At 31.8% G+C, this 9,607-nt stretch overlaps 1 non-coding gene across 1 annotated transcript; it reads right to left on the bottom strand.

The window, feature by feature from the left end:
• Window positions 1–9,168: 9,168 nt before the first annotated feature.
• LOC128042164 (small nucleolar RNA R71) lies at window positions 9,169–9,275 on the bottom strand. Its single transcript, XR_008197370.1, has one exon. It is a non-coding gene; the product is annotated as a small nucleolar RNA R71 (small nucleolar RNA).
• Window positions 9,276–9,607: the final 332 nt, after the last annotated feature.

Raw genomic sequence — 9,607 nt, 5'->3', positions numbered from 1 at the left:
TGATCAATTTCCTATTGATATGCTTCGGTATAAACAATATACATGCATTATTTAGCATAAGTGTAATAGCCCATTTTTCGTTGGTGTCAAAATGGTGGTTTCTAGACCACGATTCGATTTGTGAGTTATTATTTTATTATTTATTAATTATTTATAGGGTTATTAAAGTGTTATATTAAAATTTGGTTAGAAAATTTTAACATTTAGATAGTTAATTAAGTAAAAGGACTAAATTGTAAAAGTTGCAAAAGTAAGCCATTATTGAGTTATATGTGTTAAATCGATATAAACACAAGAATGGAGGGTTTTAATTAGTAATTAGACAATAATTTCTTATAGTGGATGGTTTAGGTAAGGTATGTTTTAAATTTCATTTAGTACTAAAAGGTAAAATGGTAAATAAATTAATAAGTATAAACTAAATAAACAAAACTTGTTCATCTTCTTCAATTTTGTTTGAGGCAATCGAAACCACATTTTCTAAACTCCTTTAGTATTCGATCAAGCTAAATTTGATGCAAGTTATGTTTTTTTCAATCCATTTTAGTAATTTTTATGTTTTGAGATTGTTGTAACTTAAGCTAGCTAACTCGAGAATTAATTAGTAAAATTGTTAAATGTTTAGAACTTTTACCATAGATGAATTTTTGTTGCTCTTGAATTTTTATGATAGATTATTAAGTTTGATAGTTAAATAAGAGTATTTTGTACAGTGATTTTAGTTAATTTTAAAGTTTAAGGACTAAGTTGTCAAAATTGTAAAACATGTCATTTTGTGATACAATAGTAAAAGTGGGTTGTATAGGGACCATATATAATTTTACACAAGAGTTATTGGTTGATTTATGATAATTGTGAGAATTTTGGTTCTAGGGACTAAATTGAATAAAAGGTGAAAGTTTAGGGTAAATGTGTAAAATGTTATAAAAGGGTTAATTGCATGAATTTAGGTGTTTTAAGATGTTTAAATTTGTTAATTGAATTAAATTACTATATTTAGATTAAGAAACGAACCAGTTTGTTTATAAGCAGGGGAAGGAAAAAGTTGTCGAGTAATCGTCGTCGCATGTCGTTAGCTATTGTATTTTGGTAAGTTTGTATTACATTTTTTATATTATTTATGTTAAATTTCTTACATGTTTGATAATATGAAATTTAATGTTGTGATGATTAATGATTTGGTAAGATAAAGTTAAGGATGAAATGTCTTGATAAAAACAGAATAAACCCGTGTGAACTTAGTGAATAGTTAGGATACAAATGGCATGTTATTAGGGTGTATCAGGATTTTTTTCAGTTTATATTTAGCATGCTTCGAGCCGGTGTTTTGTTTAGCAGGTATTATGGACTGGTGATGGACACATTTTCGATGGCTTGAGGTCCTGCATGTGTTACGAGTTCTCTAAAGCTTGTGTGAGCAGCATTTTGTATCAGTTAATGTCCTTATGTTAGCTCGTATAAGCATTACCCTCATGTGTATCCAAACTTGATTTGCTATTGTTCTCTAGGCAAAACTGTTCTCTATTAAAAGAAAAAATGGAATGAGATGATGACTTATATATTGATTCATGATTTTCTGACGTTCTATTTTGATGATATGCATCATCCAAGTTTAACTGTTTTGGGTAGTTGGATTGATGGAATATGATAAAGGAATTATTAGTTGCATTTTATGTACTATTTATATTTAAATTGAAGGTATGATATGTTTGATTTTATGAACTTACTAAGTTTATTTGAAAGCATACTTTTTTTGGTTTATTTCTTTGTAGATTGTTGAACTTTTGCGTTGATTGGAATGTCGTTGGAGATCATACTATCTGGCAATTCATTCAACAGTTATTCCTTAATTTTGGCTCGGTTATAAGTGGCATGTAAATGGGTTTTGGTTATGTAAATTATAAGTATTTTGGTTGTATGTTGTGCACTTAAAATTATGGTGTAAATTCTAGTTGGTAAATGGGTTGGTTATGATTGTGATGGTGGATGCAAATGGTGATGTCTAGATACATTCAAATGGCTATTTTTGTATGTTTAAGTTAATGTGCAAAACTTTAGATGTTTGAATATTGATAAATGGTGACATTGTTTATTTTAGGTTATGCATTTGGAATAAGGTATTTGAACCCTTAAAGGTTTGGTTCGTGAATGAACTTTGATATTTTCTATTTAAAGCTTATAGGATACTTGAATGAAACAAATTTGTGTACATGTTGTGATTGAATGGTTGTTGTATATATATTTGAATTGTGGTGCCAATGAGGGCATATTGCCTAGGCACTTAGGTTGATTTTGAATTGGTATGTTTTGACTCTTTTAGGCACATTTTGGATAGGTTTTGTTTTTTGTTATTGCATTTCTTGGAGCCTAAGCATTTGAATGTGAGTTAGCTTGATTGTGAAGGAAATTTTGGGCACACACAACCTGTGACATAGGCTGCCACATGGTCGTGTGACACGATGGTGTGATTCTTTAATTTTGGTACAGGTTTTTCCCACACGGTCACCTGTTGTTACACGACCATGTGACCCTATTTTGAATGGCACATGGTTTGGCGACACGACCGTGTGATCCTATTTCGTATGGCACATAGTTTGGCGACATGACTGTGTGATCCTATTTCAAGTTGCACATGGTTTTGGTGGAACGGGCGTGTGACCCTATTTTCGAATTGTACATACTCTGGCCACATAGCCATGTCCTTGAGCCACACGGCTATGTAACCCCTATTTTTATTTTTTTCTACATATTCTGTTTTGTGTCAGATTAGTCCTAATTGTTTCCAAATTAAGTTTTAGGTTCCATACAGTCGATTTAAAGCTTGTTTTTGTATGAATTCCATGAATGATGATTGGTTATGAATAAATAGTATTTAAATTAATATTTGATTAGTTTTTATGATGTAATGAGAGTCGATATGTGTTGTACGGAGTCGGGTTAGGGGTGTTACAATAAGAACTCACCTGTCACTCACCTATTATACTTTAAAGACTCCAATTCCATATATCCATCTCGAACCAGTAGAAACCACTACTAGATAGAACGTAGGAACATCGTCAAATACTCACCCAAAAATAGTTCTTTACATATCAAACACTGACAACCCCCACGTAGACTATCATACTTTTATTCTACTAGTATATTCTTTACAGACTACTCTTCCTGAGTTCAACATGAAAAATCATATTACTTACTGAAAAGTGAAGTAATTACTGATGAGATCCAGAATTACAACTTCCAACTTAAAGAAGAAATAAATGCTTTTGGTTCTAGAAATAATCAGATAGTAGTATCTCAAAAGAAGGAAGAATAACAACCCTCTATCTTTAAACCCACATGTAACATCCCTAACCTGTCTCCATTGTCGGATATAGGTTACGGGATGTTACATTGATTAACAAGTCCAATAACAAATTAAAACAATTCAGATTTCAATTTAATGATCATAAATTAGTAGTCAGTCATTATTAAAACCATATAAGCAAAAATAGAACTTAAATCGGGCCTATGGGCCTAAAAATCAATTTAAAAATAAGTAATGACTAATTTGAAACAAAACAGAAAAATATGGAAAATACTATAAATAGGGGTCACACAGCTCCACAAGGCCGTGTGACATGGTTGAGGCCGTGTGGTGCTACTCTACATGCCTGTGTGCTCAAATTGTGTACAATTCAAAAGTAGGGTCACACGGCTATGTTGCCAAGTCATGTAAATTTGTAAACCGTGTGAAAAATCGCGCACTTAAAATCAAACAGAACACATGGCCGTGTGAGATGACTGTGTGTGCCACACGGCCGTGTGACAGCCCATGTCTTAAGTCGTGTACACCAAAAATTACTTCAAAATCAAGTTATTTTAACTATAATTTCTCAAGTTCCATGCCATACCATTTTCAATCATTTTTACCTAATGAAGTCACACCAAAACATGTCAAAATACACCATATCATTCAACCTAAGTGCCTAACCAATGTACCTTCATTGGTAAAATAATTTAAACATCAAACAAAATTCACATCCAATAGTCATAAGTGACTCTCTTAAAATCAAATCAAACATATCAATGCATCTATTCCATTCACATCCATTTTACCATAACTTAAACTACTTTCATAAGCCATGAATCATATGACCAAAAGCGCTTAAATAGACATACATGAGCCAAAGATACCAAATAGATATGCTCAACCACAAGCCTTATTTAAACCAATGTTATAAGCAACATCATCATAAAAAGAATATATTAAAATTTCCTAGTACATACCACTCATAACGTAAACCAAATAACAAAAATTTCATCGAGTCGTTGAATGGTTAGCGTGAGCTCTGACTTGAACTTCCAACCAACATAAACTTTCGATGATCTACAAGAAACCAAATACAATGGATATAAGAAAATATTTGCCTAGTAAGTTTGTATTAAACTTAAACTTTAACTTACCTTAAGGGTTTTAACTTAGACATTTTTTCAATTAAATTCATAAGCAAGATAAACTAAATGAAATAGTGTCGAATACACAGGAACAACATTCACACGAAGTGTGTCTGTAATTGTAATAGTAATTGTAAATGTAAATGCTGACACGATCTGTGAAATGGGTCTACTCAAACGAGTTGTGGGTCGAGATGTTAAGCTACACGATGCTGCTCACACAAGCTATGGAGAATCCACGACAAAGACATGACCTCAGCCATCGGTAGGACATCTAAAACCAACACTCGAACTGTAATAACCCTAATGACATGTCAGTTGTATCCTAAGCATTCACGAGGTTCATATGGGTCATGTTTCATATCTATATCATTTATTCATATACATATTATTTCATAACAAGAATTCATCCATGTAGTTTCCCATTTTCAAGTATAACCTTTAATTTAATTAGAATTACAACTTAGTTCATTCTATCATTTACCATTTAACCAGTAAATGAACTCAATCACAACATATATAGATATATATTATATCACACAAAACAATAACTAATTAATTTAACTAAGTTACGAACTTATCAAAATACAATAGGTATCGACACCTCAATGATGACTACTCGATGACATTTTCTTTCCCGCGATTACCAACAGAATTATCCGTTTCGTGATCTAAATATAATAATTTTATTCAATTAATCAATTCAAATATCATAAAATACTGAAATTCATATACTTGACCCTTAATCTTCATTTTATTCTTTTACCCAAAAATTTTACCTTTTATTCAATTTAGTCCCTAAACCCGAAACTTTCAAATCTATCCCAATTAAACAAACTTTATGCTAGCAAAATTTTTTTGTATGCAATTAAAAACTTAAAACTAACCAAAATGACTATAGAAAATAGTCCTATTTAACTCAAAACATTTAAAAGCTTAATGGCCTATCATCAAACTTCAAAAATATCACAAATTCATTAGTGGCATAAATCAAAATATTTAAAAGTTTCACAAATTAGTCCTCGGCTTAGCTAGATTAAGCTACAACGATCTTACGAACATAAAAATTACTAAAAATGGATAGTTTAGGGGCTTACATGCAAGAGACGTAAGTTGGTTGAATGTTTGTTCTTCTTCTTCCTTTAGAATTCGGCTTGAAGATGAAAGGAATGTTGAATGTCTTTTCTTTTCTTTTTCCTATACAAATTAAAACATGTTTTTATTATAATATTATTAAATAATATTAAAACTTCTTATATATCAAGTATTATGGCCAACAATCGTACCACTATTTTAATTATGGCTGGATTGTCATTTAAGTCCATTAATTTATGTTTTCTGCACTCAATTAACACTTATTAGCCTATAACGATTAACTTTTGTAGTTTTTACGATTTAGTCTTTCTTCTTGAATGAAATAGTCAAACATCAAAATTAACAAATCAATTTTTAATACACCTATACAGTAACTCTATAAATATTTAATAAAAATATGTAAGGGCTCAGTTTATAGAAACGAGGTCCCGATACCTCGTTTCTCGAAACCACTTGACTTAAGGGACAAAGTACTTCTACTTAACTATTCATAAACCAAAATTTATTATATCAAAATTATATATAATACTATATTTGACTCATAAATATTAATTAATAATATTTATGGATTCACTCGTCAGATTTGTGGTCCCGAAACCACTGTTTCTGACACTCCCCCTTAGAAAATTTCGTCCTCGAAATTTCTCACATTATAATATTTTGATTACAGTGTTCATAGATTCTTCGATTTTTCAAGTAAAAAAAGTCCTAACAAGCTTGTTCTCGCGCAACTGAACTAGATGATAGAACACTATAATATGTTCTATTGAATCTAAATTACTCATTTTGACTTTTTGTCTATTTGCACCATAGCTTTGTGAATTTCGGATACATACAACTCAACAAGCTTTTCAAGCAACCTGTTCTGACAAGAGTAAAATGAGTTGATTTCATCAGTCTAATAAAAATAATTAAGATCAAGTCTTTCTTGCTCGATGTCAAAGGTAGTCCAAATACGGAATCCATCGTGAATCATTCCTATTCCCAATCAGAAATTATAATAGATCATAATAATTCAAAGACAACATAATACTTAGCTTTGACATATTAACTTTGTAACAACCCATTTTTAGTGAAATCAGAACAGTGATTTTGGAAACGAAAATTTACACATTTTGCATACACATTTTGCATACCCTTTTTAACTTAAAATCATATAGTTTCGATAAAATTATTTTCGAAAAATAATTAATTTTTACAAAATAATTAAAGTGAACTTAAAATATGAAAATGTTCAATTTTAGTTAATTTAATAATTAATTTTGATGAATTTTGTTTATTTTCGACAGATTTGTACAAAGGGCGAAAAATAGCTCGGCAGACACTTCTAGAAGGGCAAAATCGAGAAGCAATTTGAGGTATCGAGGTGAAGTAAATTTCAGCATAAGACAGTCCAAAATTATATTTAATTTGGGTTAATAAATTATTATTAATTAATTATGAAAAGGTGGTACAACTGAACTGAACCGAGTGAACCAAACCGACCAAGAAATGGACAGCACAAAAATCGTCCCAAGAGCTGACCCAAATTAGCTTATTAGTTTATTATTTAAGCTTGCAAAGAGGCCCTTGAATACTTGTTCAAGTTGCATTCAAACCCCTCCACAATTGGTGGCTTTATAGATTTGTCCCAAGCCTAAATTAGCAAAGTTGAAACTATCAACCTTGCCACATGTGTGGCCAGCCAAGGGAGGGCTCATTGGCTGATAATTTTAGCTATTTTTAGCAGCCCTCCTCAGCTATAAAAACCCCCTTAGGATGGTCATTTGAAATACACACCTCAAGCATTCACATATTTCCTCTCTTCTCTCCACTTTCTCTATTCTTTTCCATTCCAAAATCCCCTTGCTCCCTTGCCGATTTCTACTCTTGGGAAAGGGGAATTCATAAGCTATTTGAGTAGCAATTAAGTGTTCATAGCAGCCTTGGTCGACGAGGACAACGGAGAAGGAAGAATGGAGCAACTAGTCAAGCCCCGGAAAAACACCGGATTTGATTCTTGTTCCCTATCTCTTTAATTTTTGTTGTTTTTATGCTGAACATATCTATCAATATTTATGTTTTTGGAATGGTTATTTAATAAATTTATCTTGAATTTAATTCGTGTTAGGTTGATCGCATTTCGTTTGTTAAAATTATTGAAATTGTGTCTATGTTATTATAGGCCTCGGTAAGATGCTTGATTAAGTAAAATCATGACTAAGTTATTCTTAGATGACAATTGTTAGGTAACTAATGAATTAATTATTTAAACGGATTGAAATTGTAATTAATTGACACAATACTTAATCAATGCATGTTTAATCATCTAAGGTAGCTGAGGGTTAGATGAGCAACGGTATCTGACGATACATTTGCCTTGCATAACTTGCAAGATTATTGTGATTAAACTGTTTCAAGGTAAGAATACTTTGTTACCTCACATAGTCTTTTATGTTCTTATTAAATCGAGTTAATTGTTTGAATTGACATAGGGATATGTAGAAGAGATTATTTCGATTTAATAAGTATGTATGTGCAATAATATATTTGCCTATTAAGATTTGTTTAATCGGTTGAATTGACATAGGGATATAGTCAAGAGATAAATGGATTTTGGTAGGTGAGTATGTTCGTAAGTTAGCAAATTACCGAAATGTCGTGAACTTATTCGTAACAATATAAACATGATTTTAATAATTCTAAGTTAAGAAATGTAATTAATCTAACACAATTATGTCATCTTGATTAAAATCGTATTTTGAAATCGTGCATTTGAAATTTATTTATTTAGTTCACTTAGTTTAAAATCTTAGTTTTTAATCACCCTCTTCAAACAAAATATTTTTCTTCACAAAAGTGTTTTTAAAAACATTCATAAATAATTCTTTTCACAGTCCCTATGAGTACGATAACTCGACATTTACTTGTCACTTTATTACATGTTGCGCTTGTGTACAGTTGCACATTTCTGTCATTTCAAGTTTTTTGCGCCGTTGCCGGGGACTGTATTTTTAAAAAAAGTCATTATTTGTGAAGTTGTTATTTTTGCATTTTGGTTTATTTTTCTGTTCAAATTTTAACTTAGTTAGATTTTTTGTGATTAGATCAGGTGTTTATGGGTATTGACTGAATCATCGATTTACTCCCTGTAAACACTGAGATTGAACGAACTTTTCGACAGTGAAGAAGACAAGAAAGTCAGAGAAGGACTGAATGGATGAACTTCAAAAATCCGAATCAAGGAAACGTAGCAAACCTTGCTCAAAATCCTATCCTTATTGCTGATGATAGGGATAGAGCTTTGCGACAAGAAAGCCAGTATTTCATGATCTTAATCTGGGTATTAGGAGTCCCGAAATTAAGGTACAACAATTCGAGTTGAAGCCAGTCATGTTCCAGATGCTTCAAGCAGTGGGCCAATTTAGTGGAATGCCTACCGAAGATCCTCACCTACACTTAAGACTGTTTATGGAGATGAGCAATTCTTTCAAGTTAGCCGGAGTACCCGAAAATGCATTACGATTGAAGTTGTTCCCATATTCACTAAGAGATAGAGCTCGAGCTTGGTTGAACTTATTACCACCAAACTCAATTTCAACATGGCAAGAGTTAGCAAAAAAATTCCTTATAAAGTATTTCCCGCCTAGCTAGAATGCTAAGTTGAGGAACGAGAACACTGCTTTCCAACAAATAGATGATAAGTCATTGTATGAGGCATGGGAAAGGTACAAATAATTATTACTGAAGTGCCCTCATCACAAAATCCCACATTGTATATAACTTGAGACATTTTATAATGGTCTCAATGCTGACACGAGGATGGTATTTGATGCTTTTGCTAATGATGCTCTCCTTTCTAAGTCTTATAATGAGGCTAATGAAATTATTGAGAGGATTGCCAGTAACAATTATCAATGGCCAACCAACCGAGTAGCGTCGAAAGACGAGTCGCTGGAATACATGGAGATGACACTCTTACTTCTCTCACATCAAGTATCATAATATCCTAAATGTTAAAAAATCTTAATACTAATGGGTGTAATAGTTTTGCAGCACAGCCATTGTATCAATTTGAAAATGTAGCCCGTGTTTATTG

The sequence above is a fragment of the Gossypium raimondii genome, chromosome 6 (assembly GCF_025698545.1).
Source record: "Gossypium raimondii isolate GPD5lz chromosome 6, ASM2569854v1, whole genome shotgun sequence".
Lineage (NCBI taxonomy): Eukaryota > Viridiplantae > Streptophyta > Magnoliopsida > Malvales > Malvaceae > Gossypium > Gossypium raimondii.
This window is presented reverse-complemented; position numbering and strand designations above follow the sequence as displayed.